Source organism: Venturia canescens, chromosome 1 (assembly GCF_019457755.1).
Source record: "Venturia canescens isolate UGA chromosome 1, ASM1945775v1, whole genome shotgun sequence".
Lineage (NCBI taxonomy): Eukaryota > Metazoa > Arthropoda > Insecta > Hymenoptera > Ichneumonidae > Venturia > Venturia canescens.
In genome coordinates, this window is record NC_057421.1 from 39,485,453 (window position 1) to 39,508,600 (window position 23,148).

Genomic DNA, 23,148 nt, shown 5'->3' on the forward strand with positions numbered 1-23,148 from the left:
CGTTTAAATTGTTTATCCAAATAAAAGTCAGGGCTTGTCTAGAACTGATGGATCACAAGTATTCATGCAGAGGGAATTGACAGAATTATCTTCAAGTAATTTTTACTTAATTGGACTAATTTAATAAAAAACGGAAACAAATTATTCCGCAATATAGAAGGGATATTGCTGTGCATCGATAAATGAAAAAAATTGTACATAATGTATATGTTCAAGCTTCCAAAATAACTCTGCAGTGTACATTCGATGACGGCAATTTTTACTTCCCACTTATTCTTCCAGCGAACGAGTTCCATTCGGAATAAGAACTAACCTATACTATTATTAAGAACATTAAATTAATAATTAATCGCATTTCAACAAACTTTTAACGAGATTCTGCCATGCCATTTCGTTTTTTTATGATTGATTCTTTATTGAATGAATAGTGATGGGCCGGACAAGTAATTTTAACACATATTTAAACATAATTTGTATCGATCCAATCGACGTCGAATTTTGTGAATAATACCAGAGGATCCTGAAAGTCTGAGAAGAATCGATTTTCTTATAAGTCTCTGCCACCATAGAGTAAGAAATGACTAGCTTGCATGTGATTCTTTTGGATTTTAAAGCTTCTTAAAACAATTCAATAATGTCAAAATTTGGAGTTACTAATAAAATACTTGTCCACCGATTGATATCATAAATTTTAATGCTGCACGTAATTCAAGTGGTAACTTTTTTCAATTCATTAGAAAAGAAAAGAAAAAATCGAATTAATATAATAAATTTTAATGCGGCACGTAAATTAGATGGAATTTTTTTCAGTCGATTTAGCTGTTCGAATCAAATAAGAAGAATGAGGCATCGGTTTCCAAAATGATTTCAAGGGCGATTTTTCGGTTTATTATTTTTTACTTGTTATTTGATTCTTTTGACACTTTAAAAAATAGATGCAGATTATTTTTTTTTTAATATAACGTTTTTTCAAGATTTGTAAAATTTTTTTCGAATTGTTCTGTATTTTTTTTTATGAAATAATTTTTTTACAATTAAAAAAAAATTTTGTTCAATGTTTTTTTTTATGGGTGGAATTATCAGCAAACGGGGGACCATCAATGTACTTGTCCCAACCTTTTTTTTCCCTAGGTTTATATTATTCACTAACTATGCGAATGTTTGTTACATTTGTCCCGCCCTTCGTAACATCAAACCCCGGCCGGTTCGTTATTACCACACAGCTATCAAAGGGCACTCGTATATATAACCTACATTATTACACATGATATATAATCACGCAACTGATGATATATTTACACTGCACAATATTCCGCGCACTCTGGTTTAATTGAAAAATTATCAAAGTTGACACTTATTTCCAATCGAACGAAATAATGAAATCTTGAAAAGTTTCGTTGACATATGCATCGCGCATTTTTTTATATTTTTTATTTTCACACACAGATCACACAGTCTACATTTACGCGGCCGCTTTTATACCGGTTTAGTATTCCACAAGTTTTAACAAAATAAATATCAATAATATGCACTTCGTTAGATGACGTGAAAATTATTTTTATTTTCCCGCACGCACTTCATAACATCATAACCCGAAATGTCAACATGACGTGAAACTTCAGCTGATGACTTTCGAGTACTTATTTCGAGCTCTCGAGCTCCTTAGCTTTCCGCCAAACTTCCTTGCTCTTTTTCTTGAATGTCATTGGCCCAAAAATTCTCTCACTCTTCATTGGTTGAAACAAAATTTCTCTCACCAGGGATTGGTGATCATGGGGGCCACGAGGCCTATGTTTGTAGCGATTGGAGTACGCGTATACAGATACGTAAAATCCTGAATGGGTTAGTAACTTTTGCATAATCTTAAGCCTGTGCAAAGTTTTTTCTCAGAAATTACGACACCGAGCATGCTGATTTTGGACTCATTCGACAGAGAACTTCTTAATTAGCTAAAAGTTCAATTTTCAAAGCCGTACATAACTCATGAGCTTTGCAATTAAAGAAAATCACATGCCAATTTTACCCCCACCACCGCGAATCGTTTTATTCAGAGAAAAATAGTCTCGTCGGCGAGAGCCTCAGGCCAGCAGACGACAGGGCTGTCAATGCACTTGTCCCGAGACTCTACCGAGTCTCTTGATATGCGTGTAGTTGAGCAGGTGTCCTGTAGAACACGAAGAACGGATCAAGTGCAAGATCGCGAATAAAGCCATAGTATTCTGGAGTTTGTGTGATGTTTTTAATTGTCTTAATGATGTCTTGTCCATCAGACTTTTTTATGCCGTATTGATCATCAATCGCTTCTTTCCTCGCTTGACGTACAACATTTTCAGTAGGTAACTGTGAAGGCTTCGTCTCGCCAACACGCATATTTTCTCTCGCGTAACGTTTCCTCCATACTGAAGAGCTTTCATTTTTCAATTCTTTTTTCACTTTTTTACGACGCTGTCCATTCAGCGGGCGTTTTGTCATCTTATGTGGATTCATACGCGTGTCTCGTGTTTTTACTTGAATTGTTATCCCTTTCTCGCTCAACTTTTTTTCGGCATACCCATGAAAATCATTTCTGCATGATGGACATTTGCATTTCCCACGTATTTTAATGTTATATGAATCGCCGAATGGCGATAAAGTAACATCAGCTCTTTTGAATACAAAAGCACAGGGCATTCGATATTGGAGTCAGAATGCCTCTGCAATTATATTTGTCCATACCCTTGGTTTTAACGCGGGTTTCACGTCTTTAGGTGAAGCTTGCACGATGGATTTTTCATCGTTTGGTTTTATGGCTACCCATTCTTCTTTTATGTCGAAACTTTCAGATTCTGCGGATGAACGGAAATAATTGCTCTGCTTAGCATTTATCTGAATAGTAATATTCATTTTTTTCCTAGCTTCCGTCAAAATGTTTCTTCTGTCGTTACGAACGTTCGTTTACACAGATTCCGCATTCCATTTTCCATTTATGTCTCTAGACATTTGTTTCCAAATATCACTGGACCTAGCAGGAAATTGATCAGTTCGAAAGTGTTCAATATATTTGATGATCAAGTTGATGGCATCCTCTGTTGGTACACGGTTTCGAGGAGGCATTTTCCTACAATAAAAAAAAAAAAACACGAAAATAAATAAGCTAGACTGCATGCAAATTCCAAGTTTCCTTTGCATTAATAGGATTGATCGAAACTATGGATGAAATAATTTAATCAATTGAAAAAAATTACAACATTGATAATATCGATAAACACATTTTGATACAGATCACATGAGTGCGGAATTGATGAACTCAGTTGCTACTTTCATCGATAACGAAATAATATTGTCTTTTCTGATTTGATAAATTTTGGTGTGGATATTTAAGAGTATATGCATGTTCGTTAATTAGAATGGTTATGTATTTTATCTCATTGTCAACATCTAATGTACAATAAATATGCACTAAAAGATCTGAAGCATTCAGAAAAAGCAATGCAACAATTACTGCTACTGATTAGTAGACATTTTTTTGTTTTCAAAAAGAACACACTCTTCATTGTGTATACACGTTAAAAATTATTTTCCTCAAACAGATTTTGATCGCAATGAAAAAATAACATTTAATGCACCATTGATAGTCTTTCTTATCTTGATGCTTGTTTTGTAGAATTGTACGTGCGATGATGTATCTTTTCAATATCTTTTGTATAAAGAACAAAACATAACTTTATAATAAATTGACGTTGTTAATAAAAGCTTGAAACATGAATAATACTCACTATACACGGTTTAAACGATATTTTTCTTTATGTACACCAAAATCCACACCACGTTGTCTTTCAGCCAGTTGTTCGTGATATAGAATCACATTTCTCCTGAAATCCGTTTTTGTGAGTCGAATATTCCATCCACCGTTGAATTCAAACTGAATAATGTTAATGAAACATTTATTTATGATGCATATTTACTGTCCGAGCCGCTAATCGCGTTTAAGAAAAAATTATTTCGTACCGTCAAATCTTTAGAAGTAAACAATGTGGGATAAGCATTTCAAGAAATACAACAGATTTTGATATATATATTCTGATACAAGCGAATATCTGACTAATGAATCGATTAAAATTATATTTCGTAAAGCATTTCATAGAATTGAGAACTAAAATACTGTAGAACACGAACGCTTCTAGAGTCTTGTACACGATGCGGAAAAATGCAACAATGTTTAACGAACAGATTTTTTTGGCGGGAGGTATGTAGTATCTGGATAGTTACAAGCCACTGAATATAGAAAAGAATATAGAAAAGAATAATATTCGGCGCTATGGAAAAATGTTCTAAAAATATTTCTGAGTTTTATTAAACAGGAAGAGTTTAAAATACGTACAATTTATGATTTAGGTTATATCCTTTTTTAGCGCCCGAAGGAAAAAATCCCGTTATTTTTACTATGAGTTAGGTCAATTTGAATTTTGGTATCGATGATTGTCCAACGTATTTATAACGTAATCTGTAATTTATCATAAAAGTTAAGGTGTCTCATATGCCTTATCCTACAAGAACGCGTATCTTGAAAGATTTCTTCGTTTTGAGGGTTTATTAAATGAACGTTTCCCTCATGAGAAAAACATGCTCTTTATTCTCCAGAAATTGAGTACGTAATGTATTATTAAAATAGTGTGTTAACAAGATTGTTGAAGTCATTGTTAACACTGTTGTAGGGTTTACCTTTAAAATAATAGGATTTCAAATAATCTGTATATCGGTCATTGCATGTCAATTCAACGACGTTGCGACGGTGACCCTCTTCGATTTTTTGATTTTTAAATGTTTTTATACATGTAAAAAGAAGTCTTCAGATAAATTTTTAGCTCGTCATCTCCACACATTCCGGAGTTATCGATTTTTGCTTAAAAAATGTATATCTCTGACTATAATTATGATAATTTCACATAATACGAGTCATTTAAAAAAAATTTTAACGCTTTTTCTAAATAAAAATTAAAAAACGGAATAATCATTTTTTTTAAGCTTTTTCGGCAACTTTTAGTCAAAAAATTGGTTTTATGTTCAATGGGACACTTTCGATTTTTTTCAAAAAAAGTCACAAAATTCTTCGTTAAAAAACAGAATTTTTCAGCTGTATTGCAAAATGAGCTTTAAATTGTTTCTGGTCAAAAAAATTTGTAAACTTATTTTTTTTCTGTCATTTTGATTTGTTTTTCTTCTAAGATCACGTAATTCCTAAATTGAAGTTAAATTTTCGTCTAAAACTGAGTATCAATCAATTGAAACAAATGGTTGAATTCTTTTACGAGTGCTAAATCCATATCCAACACACTACAAATTTATCCTGCCACACCGAATACTGATAACGCAATTAGTTTAAAAAGATTTTTTAGATCAACGGAAATAAAAGCGCATAGTATTCAAAATAATAAGAAAAAAACGAAAGTCTGTAATGACAGTGAATTAAGTAAGATGTAAAATTTAAGAGCAAAGTTATGTATTTTGAGACTGATTGAAGGTATTGTGTGATCTTAGAAGAAAAACAACTCGAAAAAACAGAAAAAATGTTTTTTAATTTTTTTTTACTAGAAGTTATTTGAAGCCCATCTTGCAATGCAGCTCAAAAATTTTGTTTTTCAAAGTAGAATTTTGTAAATTTTTTTGAAAAAAATCAAGTATTCCATTGAACGAAAAATCCACTTTTTGACTAAAAATAGCCGAAAAAGCATAAAAACAAATTATTTTTCCGTTTTTTAATTTTTAGTTAGAAAGAGCGTTAAAAATTAAAAAAAAATGATCCGTATTAAGTGACATTATCATAATTATAGTCAAAGATATACATTTTTTAAGCAGAAATCGATAATTCTGGAATGGGTGTAGATAACGAGCTAAAAATTTAACTAAAGACTTCTTTTTAAATGTATAGAAACATATTAAAAAATCAAAAAAATCGAAGGGGTCACCGTCGCAACGTCGTTGAATGTATAGGGAATGACACATATATATGTTATGGACCGAGTAATAAATTGAGACATTTCTCATAATGTCCAGTCTTTACGCGTGATACACACTCACCAATCACAGCCCGCGACGGTTATGAGCGAACGTCAATCGGATCTTTTGTTTTTGTTTAGTTTTAAGTTTAAGTCGAAGTTTAAAAAATAAAAATAACAGTAATAAAACCTGGTTTTTATTAATCTGCTCTGTAGGTGATAAACATTATAAATAATGCCCGGACAATTTGATTATTTCAATATTTATTATTACGTTGCTCTTTCATATTGAGCATTTTTCAAACTGCCCAGGCATTTTTTACAATGTCCTATTAATCACTTGGTCCGTAAGATATACAGCGTATATATCATGGACCTTGTTTAGATTCACAAGATATTGGTGTATATTATTCGCCAATCTTGTGAATCTAAACAAGGTTCAATTCCAGCTACATACTCCCAGCATATCTACAAAATACATGAGTTCCTATTGATTGAGAATCTTTTTCCCATATATCAATTGTTCTCTGCTTCATTCTACATCAAAATTGTCCATCCGGAGCGATATAAAACAAATTGTATTCTTAACCCTGTTGAATACTATCATATACATTAAATTTGATAAATGGGTAATGTCAACTTTTTTTCTTAACGTATCCCACTTTAATTTAGATATACGTAAGGAGAAAAAGTCTTTCTTTTGTTCAGGTGGTACATCGTTAATCAGTCCAGAACCTATTAACGGAAGATGTTATAAAGAAACAAAATCTATCCATTGAACATCTCAGAATCCTGAATCTGATTGATACATATGAGTTTTTCAGCCACGTATGTGTATGGGATCTTGACGGAGCTTGATTCTTGCAAATAACATGATGCGCAGCAAATTCCAAAGAACGAGGCCCATGGAAAATTGGCTCTTTGAATCCACACATAATGGCCATATTCAGATCAATGAGTAAAGGATTTGGATTGCCCCTGAGTCTGTAAATAACAGCCTGCAAAAAATTTTTCAGGTCAATAAGAAATTGGTTGAAAAAAAGTATTGATCGGACTTTAGAATTTACATTTCTAAAGGTGATCTATTAGACGTGTGAGTGTGAGTGAAACAAGCAAATAGGTGCACAATTTTTCAAACACACCTGGTACCAGGGGAAAAAAAGAAGTTTAAAACCGTCAATCCATTTTTTTACAGACACAAAACTAGTAGCTCACCTTAAGAAAGGTTTTTTGAAATTTCCAAGGGAGTAATTTACAAAAAAAATTTTACATTTTTCCCCTCAAAAGTTCATGGACTAGGATGTTGAATCTAATAATATAATCTATTATTAATGAGCGATGAGTTAATGAATTCTTTCATTTTTATTTTCTATTTTATGGTCAATACAAAAGCTGTAAAAAAAATGACAAACCACCTTATCTCAGCCAGTTTTTCAGCATCATATGAACGTGTCATTCAATAATGACTGAATTGAAACAATAACTTCAACATTCAATTTAATTTATTGATTTAACTGATAAAAGTTGAATCAATAATTAATTGAGCCTCCTTCCAAAATTTTTAGGTTAATGATACTAAACCAAACTGCAACCCAAAATAGAAAAAAAAGTGAATATTGAATTCGTTGCATGGTTAGACTAACGTGCACATGGCAAATACTCCATTATCCATTCTAAAGTCTCTTTCTTTTTGTTAGAAGCCTGTCAAGGGTATGCATTCACTCGAGGATTTTTCCATCGAATGTAGTCATTATAGCACATGTGCAAAATAAACTACATGCGTTACTTACCGTCGAAAAAAACAACCGTCTAGAATATTTGGACAGCTAAGATTTGAGTCCACCTTTCACTATGATTATAAAATTTATGTTTTTCACATCGCGTTCAAGTATCAAAAGACACGATAGAGTGGTAGAGTCTCGGGACAAGTAGTACATTGATATTTTGACTCTTTAATTACAGTACTGGAGTACGGGTACGGGTTCGTTGCTCGTGTCCATCTTGCTCGGAAACGGGGGAAACTCAAGAGCTGCTTGCGATTGATCCAATCGGAAGCAGCAAGTCAATCTGTTAATACAGCAAAAAATGATTTTTTTATATCTTTTTAATGAACGGCCATCCGACAAACATTTTATTTATGAAATTTGTGACCGACAAACGATTACGATTCGATTAGGCTTTGGAGAAATCATGATACCTCAAAATTAAAAAAAATTCGGCTAACTTCGCACGGATTTTTGTTTTTAACTTTTCTAATTAACTAATTTCCGACAGACGTTAATTTTGATCCGACAAACACCGACAGACATCCGACTAACGATATGCATTAAAAAAAAGTCAAGAATCCAGAATTGGTTGGCCAAGTTCACGGAGGTTAGGGACCATGCGTGCGTGAGCTATAGAGAGCAGCACTACTGTAGCGACTCGGTGCCTGGCGCGTCCGTGGAGACGTTCAGGCCAGAGTCCAACACAAATCGTGTACCGTCGAGGAGTTTCTGTATAAGTAAGGAATGGTTAGGTCGGTAGAGAAGATCCCTACGCAGTGCGTAGCGGTCGAAAAGAATGGGATCGTTGCGTTTCGTCTCCGGTATGGTCACAGACTCATCAGTAGGGCTAAGTGACTCATACCGTGCCCTAGACGCGCTGAGGATGTCGAGGCATGGAGCGATGTGTATTATATTGAAACGCAGACCTAACCATCCGCTTACGAGAAACTGTTCAACGGATTTTAGCCGCGTAGTGGCGATGATGAGAAGCTTCGGGAGCCCACACTACAGTCGATGAGCGCGCTCTCTCGTGTCTGAATGGGCAATTTTTCTGATGATGTTTTGCTGTATATCATTGAAAATAATTAATTTTTTGGAAAAAAATAATGATTAAAGTAATCAAATACGGTTTTTGGCCGATCAACAATGATCACATTCAAAATCAAAATGACGTAAAAAGAAAAAAACTGTTTGAATCGAATGACGTTTTAAATGTCGTCGAAACAGAAAGTTTAGTGGATGAATTGACAGTGTTTAACCTTTTGATCCATTTGGTCCGTTGTTCACTTTTCCATGGAGAATAAACTGTGCCCTCCTGGTAAATAATAAAATTTTACTGATACTTCAACGTCTCGGCGTCGAAATTGTGCATTAGAGCACTCTCGAATGCAACAATATTTTCTCAATCGAGACATGCTAAAAAATAATAATTATATTTTGTTAAATAATGCGAAAAGTAATAATTCCCATATGCGCCTGCTTTAAATTGCACCTAGGAAGTTTTGGAATTGGCCGCGTAGTGACACTGTAGACGCTGCGCACGATCCCTATATCCGTTCTTACGTAGTTTTTAAAATCGTCTTCTTCAGTCAAGGCTAAGGGTTGCTATGGGTGATTGCACAATATTATTGAACGTGTAGATGTAGTATTGAAACATAGGGACCGTGCGCAGCGTCTACAGTGTCACTATGCGGCCAATTTCATAACTTTTTAGATGAAATTTGAAACAGGCGCATATGGGAATTATTACTTTTCGCATTATTTAACAAAATAAAATTATTATTTTTTATCACGTCTCGATCGAGAAAATATTGTTGCATTCGAGAGAGTGCTCTAATGCACAATTTCGACGCCGAGACGTTGAAGTATCAGTAAAATTTTATTATTTCCCAGAGGGCACAGTCCATTCTCCATGGAAAAGTGAGAAACGAACCAAGTGGATCAAAAGGTTAAACACTGTCAACTCATCCACTAAACTTTCTGTTTCGACGACATTTAAAACGTCATTCGATTCAAACAGTTTTTTTCCTTTTACGTCATTTTGATTTTGAATGCGATCATTGTTGATCGGACAAAAACCGTATTTGATTACTTTAATCATTATTTTTTTCCGAAAAATTAATTATTTTCAATGATATACAGTCAAAATATCATCAGAAAAATTGCATATTCAGACACGAGAGAGCGCGCTCATCGACTGTATAGCTCACGCACGGTCCCTATTGCGCAATCATTGAACAGAAGTTTGAGCTATATCTTAAATTTATGGCGCACTACACACCATACAAACTTATTGTGCAATATTACTGTGCAATATTATTGACCGTGTGTAGCCAGCCTAATGGCCGTCGTTTTCTCCGACGCGGTACAAACTCAGTTCAATTTTTTTCATATAGTTTTGAGATAGGATGAACCGAGTTTAAACTCAGATTAACATTGGAGAAAACGGACATAAGAGTACATTCGACTGTATTGCCCGTTTTCTCCAACGTTAATCTGAGTTTAACCCTTACTAGTCACACCTCAAGTTTCTAGCGTAATAGTCACACGGGGTCCAAAGTACCCCACTCACTTTGGGGGACGATAAATAATTGAAAAACTATCAAAAAAAAAATAAAATAAAAATACTGCAATGTATTTTGGACCTTTAAGAAACGACCATAACAATTTTATTCTATTCGTGTTATTTTTAATATTTAAAAAAATGTCAAAGAAAAAAATGCAGGAAAAATGATTCTTTTCACAAAAATTGATGTAGAAATCGTAATTTTCAATAAAAAAAAAAAAAAATCAACTCGTTCTATAAACCTGAGAAATCACGCTTTCAGGTAGTATTATAGTTAAATTTGTCACGCTGGGGTGAATCGGAAGCCAGATCTTTCGCACGTTCTGACTTGATCGACTACCAAAACTAAACTAACGGGCCCTTTCAAATAATAACGATGAGGTTCTCTTCTCAAAGGTTCGAACTGCGACGACCGAGGGGACCACAAGTCCTATTTTCTCGAAATTTCTATTTGGTATCGTCCGGGGTCTAATATACCCGGTATGACTATTATGCCCGTTTTCTCCAACGTTAATCTGAGTTTAAATTCGGTTCATCCTATCTCGAAACTATATGAAAAAAATTGAACTGAGTTTGAACCACGTCGGAGAAAACGGGCATAATAACGCTAATGGCCGTTTTCTCCGACGCGGTTCAAACTCAGTTCAATTTTTTTCATATAGTTTCGAGATAAGATGAACCGAGTTAACTCAGATTAACGTTGGAGAAAACAGGCATAATCATTTTTATTTTGCCACCTTTGACTACGGTACGAAGTACAAATACTGAAAGATATGATTTATAAAAAATTAAGAAAGTCGAAGTTATCTGGCTAACTTCATGGAGGTGCTCGGAGACGGAATAAGAAGTAGTCAGATTGTAGTAGTTGAAAAGTAGTATCAAAATGGTGATTGCTTTGGGTGTTTTCGCGATGATAACAACTTAATATTCGCAAACCAAAAACGTGACTATATAAAATATCGTGTTTAGGATTGCAAAACGCCGTCGTTAAATACTTGAGGTATTTTTTTCGTATGTGTCGACTGACAGTGATATTTTGACGAAATTTTCCTTCATTGCGTAGCCTGTTTTTCGAATATAGTGCGATAAATATGTTTATATTTTTCGTCATGTCTCTCATCTAGGTTTCATTACATTGCTATCAACTGGTTTTGGTTCTTTTATTCACTGATCACTCTTGTAATCCGTCATCCATCTGTAGCACTAACTGTTATTACAGTGTAATTCACATTTGCAAACTATACCAACTACTTCAGACGAACATGATACATGTGCGTATGTGTATCCACATGCTTACACTTATATAACAAAACACATAGCAGATACATGCGGAGAAGGCTATCTTCATTCATCGCAATATTTCCATATACATATATACCCGTGAAGTGCCAGTGCATAAAGTTGAACATACAGCGAAGCATGTTATTTTACCAAGTAATTAATAAGATTTAAAATGTATATCCATGCCAATTTTTCGCTCTCCCCGCAACTGTGTATATAGTGTATGTATATATACACGACAAAGTGAGTATACTGAACCAGTATATGTGAGCAGTGTTAAATGAGAGAAATTATATCAATTTTGTTTTAGCATTTGTTTCGGATTTCTTTGCTCTTGTTGAATATTATTGTAATTCCCATATGATTTTTCCTTAACTGTCGTACTTATTTGCGGTTGATGTTTGACATTACCAGTGCATGTGACTAAATGAGCTATCAGAGAGCTCCATGCCTGTGAATCATGTCAAAACAAGTGAGTCTACATGGGAATAACACTGAATTGAATAATTTTCTATGAAGAATCTTAATAAATAAGTGGAATAGATTCTGGTTCAAAACAAATTGCATTTTTGTTCTCATCGAATCAATAACAATTTGTGGGCTGCAGTCAGTGACAAGACTGCATGCATGATAATACTTTTATAGATATATATGTGTATTAGCTATTGCATTTAGGTTAAACGATATATATAGTTCTATACATATAGTTCTTAGTAGTAGTGAAACATAGTACCAGAATATTTATTCAAAATACCTGTTTATGAATTGTCAAAAGTTCTAAGTCTTGACAAGTATTGAAAAAAATTCTATACTACCAAATTCTTTTCTTGTCTACATGCACACACACTTTGTTGTGCAATTCATTGTTGATTTTCAATGTCAAGAGTATGTTGTCATTTATATACCATTGTTAGTTTGTTTTAAATGAAGGCGAAAGAATCAAGAATTTTATTGGATTAAGAAATTTTGAGGTTATAGTGGTGAAAAAAAGCTTCCAACTTTATCATCTTTATTCATTTTCAGACATCACTATATGAAATACTTAAGATAATTAAAATTCATCCAATTCCTTGTAATTGTTAACCAAGGGAAATAAAGTTCATATATGTCTTATCCTAAATGTTATGACTGAATTTTTTCTCATTCATTTTTGTAATTATTGATTTTATAAATGTGGTAAATTTGTTGCAGATTCTGTTCTATTATTCATATCTGTAGTTGAATCAAGAGACAAGAATGTGGAAACGAAGTGTTGGAAGTTAGTGGAATTATCTCATTTGAGAAGATTCTTTAAAGACAAAAAGTCTGCAATGTATGTTCTAACAAATATTGAAGAACAATCTCCTCCTAACATACGAAAAGCAGGTGTATAACATACTTTAACTTGATGCAAGGAGAACAAAATCATTCCAACACATTCCAATTGAATGATGAAAAACATGACCTTGTGTTATGTCTGCAGGTTAGTGGTTGACTCATTTTAATTCTTTGCAATTTCTTCAAAATCCAAACCTGACAGGTTTTTCTTGACAAAAACATATATTGGGAAGCTTGTTCTTATCCAAATATCTAATCTTCAGATTGCAATACATAATTGTGCCTGCAAAATTGTTGACATTTATTTGGATCTTTCGAATTATATTTGTACTTCTATAAATATGAACATCAACATTCATCGCCAACACACTACAGTGTAAAAAGATTTGATTAATACCTCATAGATGAATTTGAAGTCCCTACTACCAATTAAAGGAAAAAAAAATTTAGCTCGAAGAGTCACCAAAAGCGGCTCGAAAATGTCAAATGTTAAACTAAACCTTCAAACATGCATATCTTAAACTCAAAAATATTCATTGATTATTCGTTTAACGTCTCCATAAAATGATTTCTTTTGTAAAATCCTTTAGGATGTTCCTTAATTTTCAAAATGTGATTAATTGAACAACTTTTACTAATACAATTTAACATGTAAAATCCTTTCTGGCTATGGTGCTTCTTAATTTTTTTTCTCCTGTTTTTGATGAAAAGATGCAGAAGCTCATTGAGTTTTTTATATATTTCTACAGAATAATGTACCGATCACGTCAATTGAAAACGGCTAGTGAATTTCCACTGATCTTTTTTTTCCACGTGGTTGGTTTCAAATGTACCTTGCTTTTATCTTATAGGTTATGCGAAGAGAATATTCGTGTTATCAATAAAATATAATGTACCATAAAATGAATTTTCTGAGACCACCGTTGGGGAAAATAGACTATATTTTCGAATTATGAGCTGGAAACCCAGCGACGGTGGTACAATCAAATGAACACAACATTTTTCATATTCTCAATGGCAATGATAAATACGTGAAAGATGGTAAACTAATTGTAGAATGAAATAATATACCAATAGATGCAATATCATTTGATTGGTTCCCAAAAAACCAAAATTTGTAGAGCTTGATGCACAAAATTAAAAAAAATTCTTGTCTCTGATACTTGCAGCATCATACATCGCCTAATGAAAATATTTTCTCAAAAGATAATTAAAAAGAAGTACCAGTGTTTTGAAGATTACAAAAAAAAATATAATATACAGGGTATTCCAAAAACCAATGATAATATTACTGGTGGTGACAGGGCAGGTCATGAAGATACAGGAAAACCAAATTGGTTTTAGTCAAAATTTCATATTTTCCGAAATATTCATACTGTTTCGAAATTCTTGAAAATTTGGTAATATTTTACAAAATTTTCGCACTCATTCTATGGGTTTCGCCAACTTTTTTATTTCACGTATCCCATTACGTCATCTATTACCGTATCACCCCTCGCTCCCGTATATGTGTATTCCCCTACTTCATCCCTCTTTATGTTTCCATTTAGTATTTCCCATCCTATTTCTTCCACCAGCCCTATCAGCTTCTTTCCTACTCTGTTCTTTACCTTATCCTTAGACCTTCTTTCATTTGCTTCTTTCCCGATGCCTACTACCCTTCCTCCTTTCTTCCCTGTTCTCGCGTTAAAGTCTCCCCCCATTAACAATAATTCCGTCTCCTCTTGCCTTTCCATCCCTTGTCTCTCAGTATTCTTGTTTTTTCCCCCATATCTCCGTTCACATATACTTCTACCACTGTCCATGTATGTTCCCCAGCTTTTATCCTCCTTGTTATTACTCCTTCCTCTTCTTTCCAGTTCCTCTCTTCCTCCGTTTCTAACCTTTTATCCTGATCATCATACCCCTTTGCGCTCTAACTTTCCTATTCTCCCTATTTGCCCACTAGTTTTTCCATTTATACTCTCTTGGTAATCGTCCTCTTAACCTTTAGAGGACTCCGGTGACCTCCCCATTCTTCTGTTCATTTGCGAACCTGTTTCGCTTTTCTCCTCGTCCCTTCGTTTCCCCTTTCCCCTATCCGCTCTCCCTCTTTTCATATTCTCACTCCTTTCATTTCCATGTCCCCTTTTTTCCTTCAGCCGGTTCTCCATCCTTGCTTTTTCCCTGTTTATCTTTCTTTGGCTCACTCTGTGTTTCCCCTTTCTCTTTTCTGAACTTTCCTACCTTCATTATCCACCTTTCCACGCTCTCCACATTACCTACCGCTTTTCTCTAACTTCTCGGCCACGCCGCCTGTCGTCCGTCATCTGAAGCCCCCAGGTCTCCTCACTTGATTATCCCTTATTTACTCTATGTTTTTCTTTTCCCGCTTTCAGCTGTTCTTAATCTCACTCACTTTGTTTCTATCCTTTCCCTACTATCACTCTTTTTATTGCTTAATTTTTTCACACTTCCTTCCCTCTTCCACCGCTTTCTACCTTCCTCTTCTTCCTCTTCTATCCTTCATTTCTTTTTCACTATTTTATCCTTCACTTTTCCTGCTGCTTCAAAATCACTCACTTCTCTTTCACACCGGAAACGGAAGTATTTTTCCACATATCTTTTTTACAAGGTTGTTTTATTCTAACATTCATTTTTTTTACTAATGAAAAAATGATATAATGAAAATTGAATTGAAAAATGTATTAATTTGTTTCCAGTATTTTTTTTTATTTCGTAAAAACCCTCTCAGTTATTGGGATCTGACAAAATTCGTGAGATATCTGGTGTTGAATTTTCCAACTATAACCGAGGTGCATTGCTCATTGATACATATCAATTAACATTAGTGTTTTTGCGCAAAATTAAACAAAAATGGGAGTAGATGTGTTTACACCTCACGAATAATCCAAAAAAAGAAAAAAATAAAATAGAAAAAGAAAAAAAAGAGCAAAAAAAGAAAAAAGAAGTTTTAATGACTATGAATTGAACCGGACCATCGATAAATATCACTTTTTATTAAAACTACCATTATTTATCCTAAATATTTATAACTAATGCTATATTTACATGGTGAGCCTATACCATACACGGGCTTAACCTATGCGATTGCACCCTCATCTACGCCATTTTAATTTTAGGCCACGCCTCCATGTCAGATCCCAATTTGACGTTTTGCGGTTAGTTATATCGGGTCATTTTTTAAGAAAGTACCCTCGGTAAATCAATTAACAAACAGAAAATTATAAAAATTTGTAAAGATGTCAAAATCTTTCGAAAAATGACTCAGCTAAAATTTTGTGACCTTTGGTTGACTTTGAAAAGAGATATCAATGATTTAATTTGAAGCAGTTAACATGGAGTCTTATGTGAATCTGTGATTCAGAAGCACTTTTTAATTTATAACGTTGAAGTTAATAAACAGATTTTGATAAAATTTGGAGAAGATATAAACGAATGTCCAATGAACATTTTTCTTTTTGGAAAACATGCAAAGCTTGCTTGCATGTTTTGGTTATGGCGCTTCATTCGAATATAAGTTACAGCAGCACTTTCGAAACCGTCTGAACATGCGCAAATTGAGTCAATGATAGAAACACAGTATTGCAAAAGAAATATTATACATTTGTAACGAACATTTTGTGTGTTTCATGTATCAATTATTTTCGGAAACAATAAGAAATCGAAAATATGAAAAGAAGACACCGTCAATTTAATCATTTTTTAAGTCTTCTTTGAGGTTAGGGATCTTTCTTTTCCCGTAAACACTTCGGACTTCTTTACCCACTGATGGAAAACGAAACACGCAGAAGCTGGGTTTCCTATACGCGACTATACGTAGATTCCATGCTTGTACGTGAGCACTTACACTAACCCAGGGGCTACGGTGTTGCCGAAATATATACTACGTTACTCATATTGAAGACTAAAACTCTCTGACTCACTACGTATCGAGGGTACTTCGTTAATAATATTAAGTTCCCTGAATCGTTTTTAAAATTGTCTCCATTTTTATTCGGAGCTTCGCAAATTCTAAAACATTCACGAAAATTTTTTTTTCTCATTTAGCGATGCGTTTAAAAACAGGTTATTTTTTTATATTTGAAAACTGTAAGGTCCCAACTCAACAACGGCTAAGTGGCCAAGTGTGTAAAATTTACGCAACATTTTGTAGAATAACGTTTTTCCGAACGACGCGAAACAACTTAAACCCAAACGTAACCCCAAAAAACATCGCATTTCGGCGCGATGTTTTGATCGAGCGCATACAACAACTGCCACTCAGGGGGGTGACACTCAATGCTTAAAGGTATAGGGCTTATTTATCACTGAATATCTTTAAATTCCTGATAAAAACTATTTCATAGATAAAAAAATGTAACGAATCCATAGCGACAATAAAAATAAAGGCTTATCGAATGTTGAAAAGAGATATTAACGATATAAGTTGGAAAAATGGCAGAAGCAGAAGCTCTTCCCATATAACAGTGACTTCCCAGAGGTTAGGAATCACTCCAAATTTCGAGTGCTCTAGTTTGCGACACCAAAAAATACGGTCCTGCGAAAGGAATACCTTAAACCTAGCGCCCCTTTTCGTCTTTTTAAATTTTCGATTCTTTAACGGTGTTTGTTGGATCATAAGAATTTTAAAAAACTGAAGTTGAAAATTCTGTCAAAATTAACCTCACGTTTGTAACTGACAAACAACAAAACTCGTATATAAACTGTGTTTCACGATTTATATATGGGTCATTCCATACCAAACCGACCAATCCGTGACCCCGACCATTTTTGATTTTGCAGAAAATTTTCTATTATTTTGTACCTACTGAAAGGAGTCATTCCTAATTTTTTTGGATTTTTTCCTCAACCCATCTGATCACAATAGATTTTTCAAAATTTCGTACAATTTTTTTGTAAACGCCCATAACTTCTCCAATAACAGAGATATCGAAACAAAATAGTAGGTCATTTTTTTCGTCTCGAGTTGCAGTTTTCTGAAAAGAATACAAAAAATAATAAAATGAATTTTCATACGTTTTTTTTTTAATTTTTAACCAAAAATATTTTTTTTCCAACTAGGACCATTTTGATTTTTTTTTTAATTCACCACGTTTTAATGGACCTTTTTACTGGTGCGAAAATTTTTTAGCTCGTGATATTCATAACTCGTTATTTTTTTTCTATTTTTTACCACGTGTCAAACAAAGAAGCGTGTTTCTTCTTTGAATGGACCACGCAAGTAGAGTGATTTGATTTAAAATTATTCTAATTGTATGTATTAATCGGTTTGAACACATTTAAATCGCTTCGTACACTACCAGGGCACAGTTCGGGACAAAAATCCAGAAAAGTTGAATGTTTTGACAGAGAAAAGTCTTTTTTTTTTTAAATTCATTAGAACTTTATCACATTATTTTCTAAAGTTTTTTTAACCTGAAATATTTGCTCTCGGCGTTGGTCCGGATTTTTGTGAACTATGGAGTCGTATTAGAATATCTATAAAGTAAAAGAAGATTCATTTTTATATTTGAATTTTTCATTGATCAATATCTTGAAAACCTTAATGGTAAAATCTTGGAAAATATCTGATAAAATTCTAATATATTGGAAAACGACAAAAAAATAAAACTTTTTTTCTGTCAAAATTTCATAAAAAGAACCCCATCGTTTTCGAGTTACGACATTAATTGTATTTGAGGTTCTACCAAAAAAATGATAAAAAAAGAAATTTCTGAAAAGAAATATAAAATAAAATTCTAGTGCCTAAAGGAATTGTAAATGCACCTTTTTAAAATTTTTCAAATATTCTGTGTAACCTAATAGCTCTCGCGGTACGCGACAGTATTGAAAATTTGTCTTCTTTTGGTAAAAAGGTGATAATTCTGCAAAAAATAATCGTAATAAATTTTTCTAATTACAAAATTAAAGCTAAGAACCTTCGAGGACTCGTTCGCAGAATTCAGGACAAAGATGTTATCTAGAAAGGAAAAAAAAGCCAAAAAAACGGACCATTTTGAAATGACGTAATAACCACAAAAAAGTCGTAGACGTAGAGACATTTAAAAAAACCAAAATGAAGCGGAATATCTCTTCTTCAATACTTGCGTGATTAAAAATAGAAAAAAAAGTAACAAGTTATAAATATCACAAGCTAAACATTTTTCTGCATGTGTTTTTTACACACACAGAAAAATTAAATGGAGCTTTTTGGTCCATTAAAACGTGGTGAATTAAAAAAAAATCAAAATGGTCCAAGTTGGAAAAAAAATATTTTTAGTTAAAAACTGAAAAAAAAGTATAAAAATTCATTTTGTTATTTTTTTTCTATTTTTTCAGAAAACTGCAACTCAAGACGAAAAAAATGACCTACTATTTTTTTTCGATACCTCTGTCATTGAAGAAGTTATGGGCGTTTACAAAAAAATTGTACAAAATTTTGAAAAATCTATTGTAATGATATATGTTGAGGAAAAAATCTAAAAAAATTAGGAATGACTTCTTTCAGTAGGTGCAAAATAATAGAAAATTTTCTGCAAAATCAAAAATGGTCGGGGTCACGGATTGGTCGGTTTGGTACGGAATGACCCATCTGTTTTATTCTTTTAATGTGAAGTTCGTGGCGTAGTGCAGAAGTACCGTGCCATACTTATAATCAAATAGCCCGAGGATCCAGTCTCATTCATGGTGACCGGTTTTTTTCCCAATATTTTCACATTTTTATTTATTAAAATTCTATTTGCTGTGCTATTACTGGCAAAATGTATGGAAACATGTCTCGTATGTGCGTATATTTGTATTCAGATGGCTTCCGTCGAAATTTTTAATTGTGTATTTTAGAGTTATTATGTCAAAAAAAATGTTTCAATTGATCGGAAATCATAACCAAATGATGATATAGTCAAACGATTATACAGAAAAATTGAATGCACTTGCGTTAAAAAAACAATTTAAATCGTAAAAAAAATATATAATTTCGAAGAGTACGCAAAGCATAGATACAGTAATGTTCGTTCACTTGAGCAAATTTTTCTAAAATGGCCGAACGCTCATCGAAATCCACGGATGTTTTTGGAGTTTTTCATAAAGTTAGTCGAAATAGTGGGGATTTCATATCAACTGTTGGTATTAACTGTTTATAGACAATTAACCTCTAGGGGACCGGAAAGCCGATATATCGACTCGCCTTGTGATATGAACTTTATGTATAGTTGATACGTGATACCGGACACTAATTTAGATACTTTTGAAGGGCGATTTTAACTCTCCAATGCCAGCCGTCTGAAGGTTAAGTTATAAAATTTTATTGGGTTTTTATAGCTGGCTCGCGCGGCTGACGCGGTCTGGAAATCTCTTGTCAGCTAGGCACCGGACTAGACAAGTTCTCTCATTTATGATATCTTTTCACTCGGCCGATCAATAGAAGAAGAATATTTATAATTTTCTTTTAATACTTAGCGTCGAGTCACTATTGCATCTCATGATTTTTTTCCAGACTTTGAATCAAGAGACGCGGCACCAGCTCAACGCCAAATATTAAAAAAATATATAAAGCTAGAAAAACCAACGACTTCAAATGAATTGGAATTTTCCTTTAAATGATTCTTTTAATAATTATAGACTTAATTTTTTTCGAATTTCTCAATTTTCATTTGCTTTAATAACTAATTTTTCGCTCTATGAATAACTATCAATCTTGTGGGTTTTTATACACAACAGAAAACAAATTTGACTACATCGTTTTTGTCTTTAATTTAAAAAAAAAATTCTAATATGACAGACCTTTCCGCGGCTCTATTCTGAAATCGGTGCCTTTCGAAAAACTTTGTTGACAGCTCTCATAAACAAGTAGAATTTTCCATCAAATCATAATAATAATTGAGAATTTTGATTTTCTATTTAAAAAATTGATCATTCACATACGAAACTATTAAAAAAAACAAAGACGAATTGATTCACTAAAAATTTTTTCCCAAATAAAAAAAAGTATTTAAATAAGGGGGTTGAACCCGAGAATCTCAAATTGACGATCGAACGCTGAAGCGATGATCCAAATCACGTATTTCGAGTAAGTAAATAATAGTACATTACGATACGTGTGACTTAAGCTGCCTATTATTGCACGGCGTAAAGTTGGCGCCCGAGCGTACAGCGAGAGTGCTAAACGCCGTCCTATAATAGAGCAGCTTAATTCACGAGTATCGTATACTATTTTATAGCCCGTATGACATAAAAGTTTAGGTCATACGGTGCTATAAAAATGTATACATGCTCATCAGAGCAGTTTAAAGGATAAATGGTTCTATGGAAAATAATTACACCCAACCACAATATCATCTCAATAAGAATTCGATAAAGCTTACATTTATTTTTGTTTAGCGTTTTCTTTTCATTCCATATATTGTATCGGTACTCTTTTGTGTCAGAGCACCCCGTTACGTGTAGATTCGAGCTACTTATCATTAAAGGAGCAGGCAAGAAAGAAAAACAAAGTGTGGAAAAAGATCTCTGTGAAAGTAACAAAAGCAGTTTTATTCAAATTTAAGTTCTATTCTGTTATTAAAATCTACCGTTTTTTCGAAGTTTATTTGGCTTCTGATATTTTTCTTTGTCAAGCAATGGTTCATAAAACAATTCATGAAGAAAAAGTTCCGCACGCAAACAGACCAATATTTTATAATCTTGTCAAATTCCGCAACTAAAAGGATTTCTAACGCAGTTATTTTGCAAATGTGAATATCGTGTTTGGTAATTTTTATATTGCGCAAATGTTATTTCGTAAATTTTGGCTATCTCGCATTACATCATTTTTATTTATTAATTTTTAAATTTCTTTATCTTGCAATTTTAAACTCCGCAAATGTTAAATTCGTTACTTCGCAATTTTTAAATCTCTACACGGATTGATAAAGATTCGATACAAAGAAAAGGATGAAGCTAAGATTTCGTCATACAAATTTTTGAGTTTAAATCAAATCATTCGATTGAAAGAAAAACGCCTACCAAAAAGGATTAGAGTCACCCCGGAATCTTGAGGCCGAACGAAACCGAACTGCCCCCGCCCTTCTGGTCGGATCGGTGACTCAGAGTGAAAATCTTGAACCCAAACGAAATCGAATGGGGCCTGCCCTTTCACAATGAGCTGGAGGTTTCTCTACGTTTTGCAAGGCGGATTTTGAGTTGTCAAGTCAAAATCGGCTGGTAAATAGTAAAGGTGGATCTGAGTTGCTTAATCTGCAGATCGGCGAGCGTAAGCGGGTCTAGCGTGGTGAGGACTAGACTGGCCACGAGACTAGTTCTCGGTGCCCTTTTATACGCGAAAAATCAACAAAAAATAATGATAACAATTTGGCGGATTTCATGATTTTCCCTGATTCGCTCTTTTCTTCAATCGCAAACCCGTTAAAATTTCTTAATTGGTTAGTGTTTGATTTCGTGTTATATTTTATTGGTTGCGTGATTCTGACCAACGACAATTTTTTATTTCACTTAACTGCGCTTGAGCGAAAACTCGTGATCGCCAATTGAGGATGAGTCATTTTCTCATTCGTTGCTTCTAGGCCTCTTGTATTGGCTGAATTTTGTGATTGGCTCTCACAAGCTTGTCGCCGCCGCGCGCGAGTCGGGTTTGAATTTGAAATGTTTGATTTCTGTAACATAAACTTTTCTTGAGTTTTTGAACGTATTTACTCTGAAATTGCCATCAATTAGTTTGTACAACGCTTCTCAATAGGTTTGACTTTACTTTCAAAATAAAAGGATAAAAAATGAATTCTTTACTATAAATTTTGTGGGAATTGCTTTTCCTTGTGATCTATGCCGAGCGGGTCGATAAGCGAGCCCGGGCGCTGGCGCCTCTATTGATTTATCCTCATACCGCGTGTTACCGCGTCGGTACGGCTGCGTATGCTCTTGCCGAGTGGTATCGTTCGTCTCACTATCTGTACAAGATTAAGGCATATAAAGGGATTAATTAATTTCATTTATTCATCCGTTGATTTGATTGTTCAATTTTATCCATTAATTTTAGTCATCTATATTGTTTACCAAATCATTATATAACAGTGCCTCTCTTATTTTATTGGGGGATCGGTTTTTTCACAATCGTTGATACAATACTTATTAATTATTGTTTTAATAGTAAATTTGAATAATTGTCTCTTCCCGAGCTTCCATTTGAAAACGATGCACGCCAAGTTTGTGTGTAATGTTGACAATGAATTTGTGCAGTACATCGTATAAATACGATGCATGCATTTGT

General features: G+C 33.7%; 1 protein-coding gene and 1 long non-coding RNA gene across 4 annotated transcripts in view; one reads left to right on the forward strand and one right to left on the reverse strand.

The window, feature by feature from the left end:
• Window positions 1–2,035: 2,035 nt before the first annotated feature.
• Window positions 2,036–8,187, reverse strand: LOC122412541 (uncharacterized). Of its 3 annotated transcripts, none has more exons than XR_006261382.1 (5): window positions 8,173–8,187; window positions 7,766–8,042; window positions 4,361–6,973; window positions 3,756–3,851; window positions 2,036–3,097 (listed from the first exon to the last, which is right to left on the reverse strand). It is a non-coding gene; the product is annotated as an uncharacterized lncRNA (long non-coding RNA). The 3 variants fall into 3 exon arrangements; XR_006261380.1 differs by having other exon boundaries at window positions 3,756–3,901; XR_006261381.1 differs by lacking the exons at window positions 2,036–3,097; window positions 3,756–3,851 and having other exon boundaries at window positions 4,309–6,973.
• A 2,962-nt stretch (window positions 8,188–11,149) lies between these two features.
• The window catches only part of LOC122408149 (uncharacterized), a 1,237,064-nt gene continuing 1,225,065 nt past the window's right edge, over window positions 11,150–23,148 (forward strand). The window contains exons 1-2 of the mRNA XM_043414787.1: window positions 11,150–11,307; window positions 12,780–13,050. The gene's annotated coding sequence lies outside the window, so the exon portion shown is untranslated. The remainder of the gene's footprint in view (window positions 11,308–12,779; window positions 13,051–23,148) is intronic.